Below are 13,711 nucleotides of genomic sequence, written 5' to 3'. Positions count from 1 at the left end.
TGCCTTGTTCACCTCTCCCCAGGAGAACAACAGACAGACAAAAAGGGAGTCTTGTTTCAATTTTAAAAAGTTCTAGCCTTTCCATTGGCTCTTTTGGCCAGGTGCCCACTATGCATAGCAGAGAGACTTTTTAACCCTTTACAGGTAAAGCAATTAGAGAACAGCTACTAAGAGGGATTGTATAGTTATTGGCTGTCTGGGTGTCCATAAAAGGGAGCTACTCCCTCCCCCCTTCATTTATCACAAGCACCCTCACAGTAAATTGTTCCAGCACCCCTGGATCTACTCACATTAAAGTCACCTTCTGTATGACACATGAAAAGCAAATTCCAGTAGGAGTTTGCCTACAATGGCATGTGACCCATCTGCGACTGTTAGTAGCAAATATCTCATTGGCTAGAGATGGGAACTAGATGGGGAGGACTGTGAATTACTACGCCAAATTCTTTCCCAGAAGTCTGGCTGGTGGGTCTTGCTGATATGCTCAGAGTCTAATTGATTGCCCTATTTGGGGTCAGGAAAGAATCTGGGGTCAGGTCAGATTGACAAAGTCCCTGGGTTTTTTTGCCTTCCTCTGCAGCATGGAGCATGGATCTCTTGTTAGTTTGAACTAGAGTAAATAGTGAATTCTCTATAACTTGAAGTCTTTAAATCATGATGTAAGGACTTCAGTAACTCACTCTGAGGTTATTGGGTCTATAATAGGAGTGGTGAGGCGCTGTGGCTTGCAATGTGCAGGTTAATCTAGATGATCATGAGGGTCCCTTCTGACCTTTAAGTCTCTGAGTTTATGATATTACTTTGGCATGTTGGTCTAATAAGGCATTCATATTCCACCCAACCTTGAAATACTGTCCCAGCTACTTGAGTTCTTTGCAGTTTTATTTAAAGAAAAATGTCTCTTGATGTACTTATGTTGGATACATTCTGATGCTTCTCATCCTGGACAAGCACCTTTTCCACAGCAGGCTAGAGAAAATTAGGGGCTTTCCTGAAGTTGGATTGTAGTGATAGGGTGCCAATCCCAACAGGAGGGAAAGAGTGGGAGACGCCTTGAATTGGGAAGGTGGCAGAGAGATTCAAAATAGTGTTGCTTCTTTGGCCAAGTCATAGCCAAATTCAGAGCTTTTCAATGTGGGTTTCGTTTGGATGAGAAATCAGTGACATGGAGTGGGGGCATTTTCTAAAATTAATTTTGTTTATTTAACAAAATGTACAGCTGGTCTGTTTGTCTGAACAGCAGCATGAACAAACTATATGCATTCAACTCTTTCTTGAAGAAATCCCAGATAAACAACTCCAACCCATGTCCAAAGAAACAGCTATCTTTTTGCTCCTGCTTTTGACCCAGGACTCAAAGAGAGTCCGCCTGCTTGCTCACTCCACCTCCTAACCACACAGCCTGGTGCCAGGCCCGAGCCCCTTCATGTGGAAACTGAAAAACCACACTAACTCCACACTCAACCACTGGGACCACAAGACTTCCAGAGATGAGAGTGGGCTATTTGCCTCACAATACCCTCTATCAAATGTCTGGTTGGCAAATGCATCCATGCTTTCTATAGAGTTTGTTCCTGGAAAACTACCTTGATGATGCTTAATAAATGAGCCATTACATACCACTTTAACACAGGTTGAACCTCTCTAGTCTGTCACTCTCTGGTCCGGCAACATCCGTGGTCTGGCATGATTTTAGTAAGCCGGATGTCCACTTATCATGGGTGGGATCAAGTTTCCCGTGGTCCAGCAAAGTTCCCACCAGTCCTGGCTCTCAGTGTTTTGTGCTGTTATTTAGCTCTAATTTATCCCTAAATATGTCTTCTAAGAGACCAGCAAGCAGTGGAAGTGTTGGTAATGCTGATAAGTATAAGCATGTGTCAATATCCATACAGCAAAAGGTGGAATTGCTGCAGAAATTGGAAAAGGGCACATTGGTATGTGCCTTGTGTGAGTTTTACAATGTAGGGTCATCTACAGTGTATGATTTGAAGAGGCAAAGAATCAAATCCTTAAGTTTTTTTCTGAAAGTGACAGTAAAAACGAGTATGAGTGTTCGTAAGACATTGAAGGAGGGGAAAAGCAGAGATTTAGATAGTGCACTTATACATTGGTTCAAGCTTTGTATGAATGAAGGTGTTAGCATTTCAGGTGAGATGATGATGACACAAGCAAAAGTATTCCACAAAGAACTTAACCTGTAGCATAAGTGTGACTATTCACAAGGATGGCTTCAGTAATTTAAAAACAGGCATGGCATTAGTCTACATTGTATGTGCAGTGAAAAAAGAAGTGCAGATATGGAAGCTGCCATTAAGCACGTTGACAAATTTGCACAGTTAGGCCTGGTCTACACTAGGCGTTTAAATCGGTTTTAGGAGCGTAAAACCGATTTAACGCCACAACCGTCCACACTAGGAGGCACCTTATATCGATTTTAATGGCTCTTTAAATCGGTTTCTGTACTCCTGCCCGTATTAACATATCGGAATAGGGTTAGTGTGGATTGGCCTCCGAGCTATCCCACAGTGCACCACTGACCGCTCTGGACAGCATTCTCAACTCGGATGCACTGGCCAGGTAGACAGGAAAAACTTTTGAAATTAATTTCCTGCTTCGACAGCGTGGAGAGCTCATCATCACAGGTGACCACGCACAGCTCATCAGCACAGTTAACAATGCAGTCTCCTGAGAATCGAAAGAGCCCCAGCATGGAGAGGTATTGGATCTGATCGCTATATGGGGAGAGGATTCAGTGCTAACAGAACTGCGTTCCAAAGACGAAATGAAAATGTATTTGAACGAATTTCTAAGGCTATGACTGCTAAAGGCCACAGCAGGGACTCCGTGCAGTGCAGAGTGAAAGTTAAGGAGCTCAGACAAGCCTACCAGAAAACCAAAGAAGCAAATGGAAGGTCGGGGCAGGTCGAAAAACATGCCGCTTCTATGATGAGCTGCATGCAATTTTCCCTGACCGTGGATTCCGAGGTGGGGTTGTAATCTCTGCCATGTCTGAGGATTATGCAGACGGGGAAGATGAAGAGGAAGAAGAAGAGGAAGACCTCGCAGAGAGCACATAGCACTCCGTGACCCCCAGCAGCCAGGAGCTTTTTATCACCTGCTCCCAGCCCTCACAAGCAACTATTCCAGAGAATGACGCCCTGGAAGGGAGCTCTGGTGAGTGTACCTTTGCAAATAGCAAACAGTGTTTTTTAAGCAAGCCTTTTTTAATGATTGATTTGCCCTGAGGACTTGGGATGCATTACAGTATAGTTACTTAGAAAAGTTTGTTAACATGTCCGGGGATTGAGAGGAAATCCTCCAGGGACATCTCGATGAAGCGCTCCTGTAGGTACTCCAGAAGCCTTTGCAGAAGGTTTCTGGGCAAGGCATCCTTGTTCCGCCCACCATGGTAGGACACTTTACCATGCCATGCATGTAGCAAGTAATCAGGTATCATTGCGTGGCAAAGCATAGCGGCGTATGGTCCCGGTGACTGCTGGCATTCAAGAAGCATCCGCTCTTTATCTTGTTCTGTTATCCTCAGCAAAGTGATATCGTTCAGGATAACCTGGTTAAAAATCAGGAATTTAAGGTGGCCATTTTTCTACTGGGTTCGTGGAATGCAGCAGCTTAAAACACTTTCCTGCGGTGAAATGCCGTTTATCTTTTCTGTTGGGTCACCGGCGATCTTCCCCAATCTACCACACATGCAGTGGGTGCGGGGGAGGGGGAAGTTTGTTGATTAGCAGGGAGCTAGCATGGTATTAGCCATGCGTTGGGGAGGGTAAATCACTGAGACAGTGAGCTGAATCCTGATGCCTGGACCTGTGTCTGAGATCTGTAACCCCAGAGATGCAAGCAGTCACTATTAAGATGAAAAATGCGACCTTGTAGGGAAATCACATGTGCTATGTAAGGTGAATAGTGCTTTTCACTGTGAAAGAGTATAACCATTGTTCTGTAAAATGTATCTTTCTAAATATTTATCTCCCTCATGCAGCTGCCTCCATCCCAAAGGCTAGCACAGATAAGGCGGAGGAAAGAAGACGCGAGATGAGATGTTCTCGGATATTATGGAAGTTACACGCAATGAAAGAGCTCATCTGAATGAGTGGAAGGACGTGGTTTCAAATTACAGGAAAGAGGCCAGTGAACGTGAGGACAGGAGGGATGAACGTGAGGACAGGAGGGACAACCGAGATGAGAGGTGGCGGCAGGAAGACCGGCAGGAAAATCAGCGGTGGCGGCAGGAAGATCAGCGGTGGCGGGATGCAACTCTGGGGCTGCTGCGTGATCAAACTGACATGCTCCGGCGTCTTGTGGAGCTTCAGGAACGGCAGCAGGATCACAGAGTGCCGCTGCAGCCCCTGTATAACCACCCTCCCCTCACCATGTTCCTTAGCCTCCTCACCCAGACCTCCACCCCGTGGACAGCCCAACCAGAAGGATGCCGTTACTCTGAATTTTTTTTAATGGCCTTCTCCATCCCTCATTTCCTCCTCCCAAAGCACACCCTTACTTCTCTCCCTCTTTTTATAATGAAAAAATAAAGAATTCATGCTTTTTAAATGAGAGTGACTTTATTTGCATAAGTAAGCTGTACTCGAAGGGGGAGGGGGAGTTGCTTACAGGGACTGAGTCAATCAAGGGGGTTGGGTGTTCATCAACAAACACAGCAGTCACACTGTACCCTGGCCATTGATGAAGCTCGTTTTCAAAGCTTCTCTGATGTGCACCGCTTAATCATAGAATCATAGAATCATAGAATCATAGATCAGAAGGGACCAATATGATCATCTAGTCTGACCTCCTGCAAGATGCAGGCCACATTAGCCGATCTCCCCACTCCATTCCTGCCCCATGCCAGGGCCACAGCCAATCTACCCTGGAGGAAAATTCCTTCCCGACCCCAAATATGGCGGTCAGCTGAACCCCGAGCATGCGGGCAAGACTCTCCAGCCATACCCTCTGGAAAAAGGTTAACATATCATTGACCCATTGTACTATTTACCAGTGTGGTACTTAATTAACCTATTGACTAAGCCCGGTATCCTATCATACCATCTCCTCCATAAACTTATCTAGCTTAGTCTTAAAGTCATGGAGGTACTGTTTCCCTCGGTAGGCTGTTCCAGTATTGCACTCCCCTGATAGTTAGAAACCTTCGTCTAATTTCTAGCCTAAATTTCCTAACTGACAATTTATATCCATTTGTCCTCGTGTCCACATTAGCACTGAGCTGAAATAATTCCTCTCCTTCCCTGGTATTTATCCCTCTGATATATTTAAAGAGTGTAATCATATCTCCTCTTATCCTTCTTTTGGTTAAGGAAAACAAACCGAGCTCCTCAAGTCTCCTTTCATATGACAGGCCTTCCATTCCTCGGACCATTCTAGTGGCCCTTCTTTGTACCCGTTCCAGTTTGAATTCATCCTTCTTAAACATGGGAGACCAAAACTGCACACAATACTCCAAATGAGGTCTCACCAACGCCTTATATAAGCTTCCTGGTGTGCTCTTCTAATCTCCCTGGTGTCTGGCTGCGCGTAATCAGCGGCCAGGTGATTTGCCTCAGCCTCCCACCCCGCCATAAAGGTCTCCCCCTTACTCTCACAGAGATTGTGGAGAATACAGCAAGCAGCAATAACATAGGGGACATTGGTTTGGCTGAGGTCTGAGCGAGTCAGTAATGTGCGCCAGTGAGCCTTTAAACGGCCAAATGCACATTCCACCACCATTCTGCACTTGCTCAGCCTGTAATTGAACAGATCCTGACCACTGTCCAGGCTGCCTGTGTATGGCTTCATGAGCCATGGCATCAAGGGGTAGGCTGGGTCCCCCAGGATAACGACAGGCATTTCAACATCCCCAACTGTTATTTTCTGGTCTGGGAAGTAAGTCCCTTGCTGCAGCCGTTTAAACAGAGTAGTGCTTCTGAACATGAACCCTCCTGGCCATCCGATGTTTGTGAAACGTCCTGTGATCCACCAGTGCTTGCAGCACCATTGAAAAGTACCCCTTCCGGTTTACGTACTGGGTGCCCTGGTGCTGCGGTGCCAAGATAGGGATATGGGTTCCATCTATCGCCCCCCCACAGTTAGGGAATCCCATTGCAGCAAAGCCATCCACTATGGCCTGCACGTTTCCCAGAGTCACAACCTTTCGTAGCAGCAGCTTAGTGATTGCTTTGGCTACTTGCATCACAGCAGCCCCCACAGTAGATTTTCCAACTCCAAATTGATTCCCGACTGACCGGTAGCTGTCTGGCGTTGCAAGCTTCCACAGGGCTATCGCCACTCGCTTCTCTACTGTGAGGGCTGCTCTCATCTTGGTATTATGGCGTTTCAGGGCAGGGGCAAGCAAGTCACAAAGTTCCATGAAAGTGCCCTTACGCATGCGAAAGTTTCGCAGCCACTGGGAATCGTCCCACACCTGCAACACAATGCGGTCCCACCAGTCAGTGCTTGTTTCCCGGGCCCAAAATCGGCGTTCAATGGATAGAATCTGCCCCATTACCATCAGGATCTCCAAAGCGCCGCGGTTTGAGATAATTCTGTGTCCACGTCCTCATCACTGTCATCGCGCTGCCGTATCCGCCTCTTACTCGCCTCGGTTCGAAGGTCCTGGTTCAGCATATACTGCAGAGTGCGCGAGGTGTTTAAAACATCCACGATTGCGGTATGGAGCTGCGCAGGGTCCTTGCTTGCGGTGCTATGGCGTCTGCACGGTTCACGTTGTCTGCCGCTGTCAGGGAGGGAGGGGTGAGGCTGTACCCAGAACCATGATTTTTGCCCCATCAGGCACTGGGATCTCAACCCGGAAATGCCAAGGGGCGGGGGAGGCTGCGGGAACTATGGGATAGCTACGGGATAGCTACCCACAGTGCAACGCTCCAGAAATCGACACTAGCCTCGGACCATGGACGCACACCACCGATTTAATGTGTTTAGTGTGGCCGCGCGCACTCGATTTTATAAAATCTGTTTTACAAAACCGGTTTATGCAAATTCGGAATAGTCCCGTAGTGTAGACGTACCCTTAGTTGCAAATGAGAAGTTATCCCCAGAGCAGTATACAATGCCGATGAAACTGCTCTCTATTGGCACTGTGTGCCTAAAACAATGTTGGCTACTGATGCAGAGGTGCCACCATCTGATAGGAATGAGTTGAAGGACAGAGTAACTGTCCTTGATTGTAGCAACACAGCAGACATGCACAAATGAAAGCTCATGGTTATTGGGAAAAGTGTGAATGCAAGGGCATTCAAAGGGGTGAAAATATTCCCAGTGATATATCGTGACAACAAAAAGGGATGGATAATGACTAATTATGTCTCGAGTGGTTTGAGAAATATTTTGTACCGGAGGCAAGAGTCCATTGCACCTCGGTAGGTCTGGATCCAAAATGCCAAATTGTGCTGATTCTTGACAGTTGCTTTGCCCACCCTAAAGTAGAGCTTCTTGTAAAAAATAATGTGGTGGTACTGTATTTACCCCCAAACTGTACCTCACTGATTCAGCCTTGTGATCAGGGTATCTTACAATCCCTGAAGTGTATGTACAGGTCTGAGTTTATGCACCAATTACTACTATCATTTAATGATGGGAAGAGTTTGACAACATTTAGGAAAGAATTTAACCTCAAGGATATGATTTGGACACTAGCTAAAACCTGGGAAAGAGTAACTCCATCTAACTCTGAAGAATGGATGGTACAAATTGTGGCCAGCCCTAATGTTGGAGGACAGTCCTGACGTCAATGATGAGTCCAAGTTCACTGGATTTCAAGTGTCTGAAAGCCAAAAAATTGTTAGTGAGTTAATGGAGCATGCCAGCAGTATATCGCACCCTGTAGTGCTTGAGCTAACCAAGGATTTGGGAGCGGAAAATTTACTAGACTGGATGGAAGTTGACAAAGATGCACCAATTGCTAGTCAAATGACGGATGAAGAAATTGTGCAAATGGTACAGCAGGGAAAAAACAAAGATGATGAAGAAGCCAGTGATGGTGATGAAGATGATCATGATGTCACAGAAAAAAATTATATCAATAAATGCATTCAGTTGGCAACAAATTTAATAGGACTGGAGCAAAGACATTTCATTTCTGAGCAAGAGATCATGTCTCTCTACATGATACAAGAAAAAACTCATTAAAGAAAAAACAAAATACATGAGACAAGCCAAGCTGGAAGATTGGTTAAAGGTAGCGAAGAGGAGCATTGAGCAGCACTCTACAGTCAAAAATCCTGTTGCCTCCACTTCATCTGCCCTGGATATACCTACAGTAGAGACCACAGATGTAACTCAAATTTCATTTGAGTGAGCAGTTCTTGTCACACCACTTTGGAAGCGGAATTCAGACATTATTTCTGAGTAAATTATAGATTTACCTGTATTATTATCTATTTCTTTTTCATATTATTTTATGTTTTTATGCTTTATCTACTTAGTTTCTTGTGCCAATACAGTAAAATTGCATAGCAATACTAACATTTTGTTATGAAGAGAGATGGTAAGCCTTGGCTAGGCAACATTGCAAACATTGTTCCATTTATTTGACCTCCCGTGGCTTGGCAAATTCTCTGGTTCAGCACCAGTCAGGTCCTGAGGGTGCCGGACTAGAGAGGTTCAACCTCTAGTTGCCATCATGTGGCAGCAATCATGTTAAGTATTCTTTCCTCATTAATGCTGGATTCAAGTGCAAATCCAAACAGATTGCGGTCCTTAGTTTGAAATTCAATACTCCTCTATATGAAGAGTGTTCATTATAAACATCCCTTCTCTGCCCTCCAGGAGGAAGTCTCTAAATGTCCTTGAAAAAAAGGAATGAATAATGAAGATTCTTAACTTAAAAGGACAAGAAGAAAAATAATCTATTTAAAATTGTAATGATGATTGATGAATCATGGCTAGAAACGATAATCCTGGAATAGATATCCCCTAACCAGACCTAAACTTGATTGCAGAGTGGGTTTTTTATATATATTTGTCTTTAAAATTGAAATGAATAGGATCAGTGGCATAGAGAGCCACCACGCTTTTATTTCTTTTCATTATTTTATCTAAACCCAGTAGAGAAGCAGAGAAATTAAAAGACCTGCCTGGCCTAATTCAACCCTTGCAGAGCCAGTATGGGGAATACACCCCATCACAGGCTTGTACACCCCATCACACACCTTCCCCATCAGGCTAGAACCCAGTAGTAGGTCTTCTTCCTGCTGTCCTCCCCCATCTCAAGGAAAAAGGTTAACAGTTGTGTGCATCATTCCTGGGCAATGGAGCACCTAGAATTCAAAGTGTTTCAGGAAAAGGTATCACCTCACAATTCAGGCATTAGTGTCTTTTATAGAGTTTAGCCAGCGGAGAAGCCTGTGGTCCATAATGAGCAGGAAGGAATATCCTAACAGGTAATAACATAGGGTCTCTATGGCCCTGTCACAGGTCACACTACTCACCACTGGTCTTTCGTCTCCTTCTAGTCACTCTGGGGTTTAGCTCTTGAGGTCAGAGTCCCATCCACGGTTTGCATACTGTTGATCAGTCTCTGCCTCTAGTCTGAAGTCCCTCTCTCAGCTCAGTAACTGCAGCATACTCTTTCTGACTCAGCCCTCTTGCTAGGTCAGTCAGTGTTTCCCCCTTCCAGGGTAGCAAAGTCCCTTCTCTCTAGCAGTCCTAGGCAATCTTCCCTCTCACTGCCCCATGGTGCCATTCCCACAGTGGCTGGTAGGGGAACCCAGGCCTGCCCTCTATACTCCAGGTTCCAGTCCAGGTACCCTCAGATCAGCAGTTCTGGGCTTTCCTCCCTTAGCCCTTACTGCTCCTTCCCTGGACTGCTTCCTGCTACACCTGGTTCCCTTTCTCTCTCTGGGAGTAGCAGCTCCAAAGCCCTCTTCACAGGGAATGACTGCTACTGGCTTTCCTGCAGCCTTCCCAAGCAGCCTGTCTCTTGCCAGCTATCTGGCTTTATACCAGGCCCTGCTTGTTTCTGCACAGCTAAGCCTGCTCTCAGCTAGTTCCCTGGTCCCTGGTTCATCCTCCAGGTGCAGCCTGTGGAGTTAATTGGCCTTCCTGGCCATCTTAACCCCTTAAAATCCTGTATGGGATGGACAGAGGAATAGGTTTCAGTTCAAATACAGTATTGGGTGTTCCTCACCTTCTATCTTTTGGCATAACAGGGCACTGAGACCCACTTCTGAGGCATCTGTCTACAGGATAAATTATTTTGAAAAAGTGGGGTGAAAGAGAACAGGCCCCTGTGTTAGCTGGTCTTTCAAAGTCAAGAAGGCTTTTTCACATGCCTCCATCCATTGCACCTTCTTGAGTCAGGTGCTTTTTACAAGGTCCATAATGGGGCTGGGGGGGAGGGAGGCGGGGAGCTACAGCAGCGAAGCCAGGCACAAAATGCCAATAATAGCTAGCCAGACTGAAAAAATGCCACACCTGCATCTTGGCTGCAGGGGCTGGGCAATCAGTCAGCATCTGGACTTTATCCACCAGGGGGTGCAGTCGGCCCCACCCAACAGTGTACCCAAGGTATGTCACTTCTCTGTGTCCCAGGAGGAACTTGTCCAGGTTTGCGGAAACCTTACTTTCTTGGGGACTTGAAAACTGTGGTGATATGATGTATGTGGGCTTCCCAGCTGCTACTATAGATAAATAAGTCATCAGTCTAGGTTGCTGTGTACTGGTTGTGGAGTGGCAGAACCTTGTCCATTAGTTGCTGAAAGGCTACAGCCTCTCCTTGTAGACCAAAGACAATTGTCACAAGTTGATAGAAGCCGAAGGGCATTGGGAAGGCCCTCTTCTCCTGGAACACCTCATCAGAGGGATTTGCCAGTAACCTTTTCTTAAGTCCAACATGGATATATACTCAGCACTCCCCAGTATCTCTTATAGTTCATTCATCCAGGGCATTGGGTATCATCAAAACATGATATCACGCTGACCTTACTGAAGTCTATACTGAACCAGGTCGAGATGTTAGCTTTTAAACTAGTATAATAGGACTTCTCCACTAACTTTGGGACTCACTTTGGGTGAGCATAGCTTAGAGTGCCTCCCAGAACATTGCCCACATCGTCTTTGGCAGAGGCCAATACTTCTTGCATAGCTTCTGTCCAGGGGTTGTCACAATGTGGTGCTGGGTTAGATGCATCCTCCCCAGAGGTGCCGAGAACACCACAGGGAAGGCCTGATCCCATTGGCACAGGTGTTAATTCCTGCGATAGCATAGCTTGAAGCCCCAGCATGGGTTCTGGGGATTATGCAGCTATCAGGAGGCCTTACTGAGTCTTAAAGGCCATCAGGTGGTTGACATGGTAAATCTGCATTTCCTTCAATCTCATTGGTTGACAGATCTTATAGTTGATCAATCCGATCTTCCTGACCATTTTCAATGGGCCCTGCAACCAAGCCAATAGTTTAGAATTGGAGGTCAGAAATACCAACAAGTCCCTGTCTCCTGGCTCAAAAGTTTTCAGCCGAGCCCCCTGGTCCTATTGGGATCCAGGAAGTGGGTGGGCAGAAGCCTGCCCACTGCTAAAGGACCTCCTCTCAGCCTAAGGGGAGGATCCACAGGACCTGGAAGCCAAATGATTCCGGGGGACAACTAATGAGATAACAGGGACAAGAGTGAGGTCAAAGGGTCATACGAAAGGAACCTGACAGGGACACCGAGCAGAGAACCCTGGACAGCACCCACTGCTCCTCGAAGGACTCGAGGGAGCCAGGGGATGCCGCCCAGAGAAACTCTTCCCGGATGCATGAACAGATGGAGGATCGGAAGTATGCCCCCACAGTCAGAGGAGACCCCATCGGCCAACCTCCTCTCCTTGGTTTGGATGGCCATTTTAGCCAGGGCTAGGAGGAGGTTGACCAGGAGGTCCCGTGACTTTGTGAGTCCACGGATAGGGAGTGCATAGATAAGAAGGTGAGGGGGAAAGTACAACCAAAAATGTAACAGGATGTTTAAGAGGAGTCAAAATAGGGGCTGCAACCTGGCAAACTCCAGGTAAATGTGCGCCAGGGTCTCCCTCACGCTGCAGAAGGGGCAGGTGTCCGGTATGGGGATGAACCGCGCCAAGTACACGCCCATCCTCACAGCTCTGTGAAGGAGCTGCCAACTGATATCCCCGGTGGTCCTCGGGACCAGGGTGGAATATAGGCTGGCCCACCAGGGTTCCTCACTCTCCAGAGGTGGCAGGAGGTCCCGCCACTTTGTGTCGGGGTGGGACACAAGGGTGAGGAAGTGAAGGGTGTGGAGCACGAGAATGTATAGATGTTTCCTTGGTGTGGTCTGTAAATGAACCAGCTGCAAATCTTGCAGCCGGCTCAAGAGGAAGGGGCGGGGTCCACGGGGCAGAGGCCTGATGAGACGGTCAAGAGGGCCTCCGGTGGACAGTGGGCAGGGCATACCCTCTCTCAGGACCCAGTCGAGGTAGGCCTGATCAGTGGGCAGTAAAGCGGCCCTCACCTCCTGAAGTACACGCCAGGGAGTACAAGGTCTGGAGAGCCCCATGCACTGAGCAAGCGTCAGGGGATCCAGCCAGTCTCCCCGGTCATAGTCCAGGAGGTCTCCAACTCTGGTAACGTCTGCCAGGACCAACCTCTGGCGCACCGAGGGGGACTTCGCCACCTGCACACAGAGCTGGGGGTTGTGTAGCAGGGGCTCTGTAAGGAGCCTCGGTGGTCGCCACAGACCTGGTCGCTGAGAACAGTTTCCAGGTCCAGAGGAGGGCCTGGTAGAAGACCAGCATCCCAGAGAGGTCTTGCAGAAGACCTCTTGGATGGAAATAAAGGAACTGCCGGTCATATCGGAACCCTTGGAAGCAGCGCAGGAAGGCGTGCACCACTACTCTCCAGGCCCCCTGGTTGTAGGCATGTTCCTGTGTTTGCTGGGCTTTCAGTGGGTTTTCCTCGGTGAAGCCACCTAGCATTTTCAGTCTATCACATAATTGGAGTACATATGGCACTGAGTCCACAACTCAGGACTCCTATTTTTCCCAAGCTTTTTGAAGGAGTTCCAAAATCCCCACTGAACTGTATCTCATATAGAACCTCAAAGGGCAAGAATCCATTAGAGGACCTCCTGTATTGCCAACAATAACAATGGTAGTAGATGGTCCCAGTGCCAGAGAGTCAACAGACTTTATAAACATAGCCTTCTGTGTCTCATTGAATGGTAGACGGAGGGCTTGATGGTCTTAATCCTTAGCAATTTCCACAGCTCCTGCATCAGTTTAGATGAGAGGTTGGACGCCCCATTCCACCAATATTTCTTTTGGTATTCTGACCCTCATAAAGATCATCATGAGTTCATTCATTATGATAGGTGCATAGCGGTACTAATATGTGACAGTTCCTCAGCACACTCTTCTCAAGGGGACCCACTAGATCCATCCCTTCTGGCATCTTTGTGAGCCCTGCTAGCTGGCATTCAGGGCATGTGGCATAGTAGTTGTGGACCAGAAAAACTTGAGGGCAATTCTCTCCAACATCTTTTCCCTCCACAAGTGCCATGCACTGACTGGGTAAGGTTGAGAAGCCTCTGGTGGAACTTTCTGGGCACCAGTAGCAGTTGCTATACCTCTCAGATTTGGAGGTGTCTTGTCACCCAGTGGAGCCACTGTTCTGACTATTGGGGTTTGCCCTCCTCCATATCTGGAGTCCTCTCTAGTCAAGCTCTGTAGGATCTTCCTCTCTCAGTCAC

The sequence above is a fragment of the Mauremys reevesii genome, linkage group 1 (assembly GCF_016161935.1).
Source record: "Mauremys reevesii isolate NIE-2019 linkage group 1, ASM1616193v1, whole genome shotgun sequence".
Classification (NCBI taxonomy): Eukaryota; Metazoa; Chordata; order Testudines; family Geoemydidae; genus Mauremys; species Mauremys reevesii.
Note: the sequence above shows the minus strand (reverse complement) of the source record.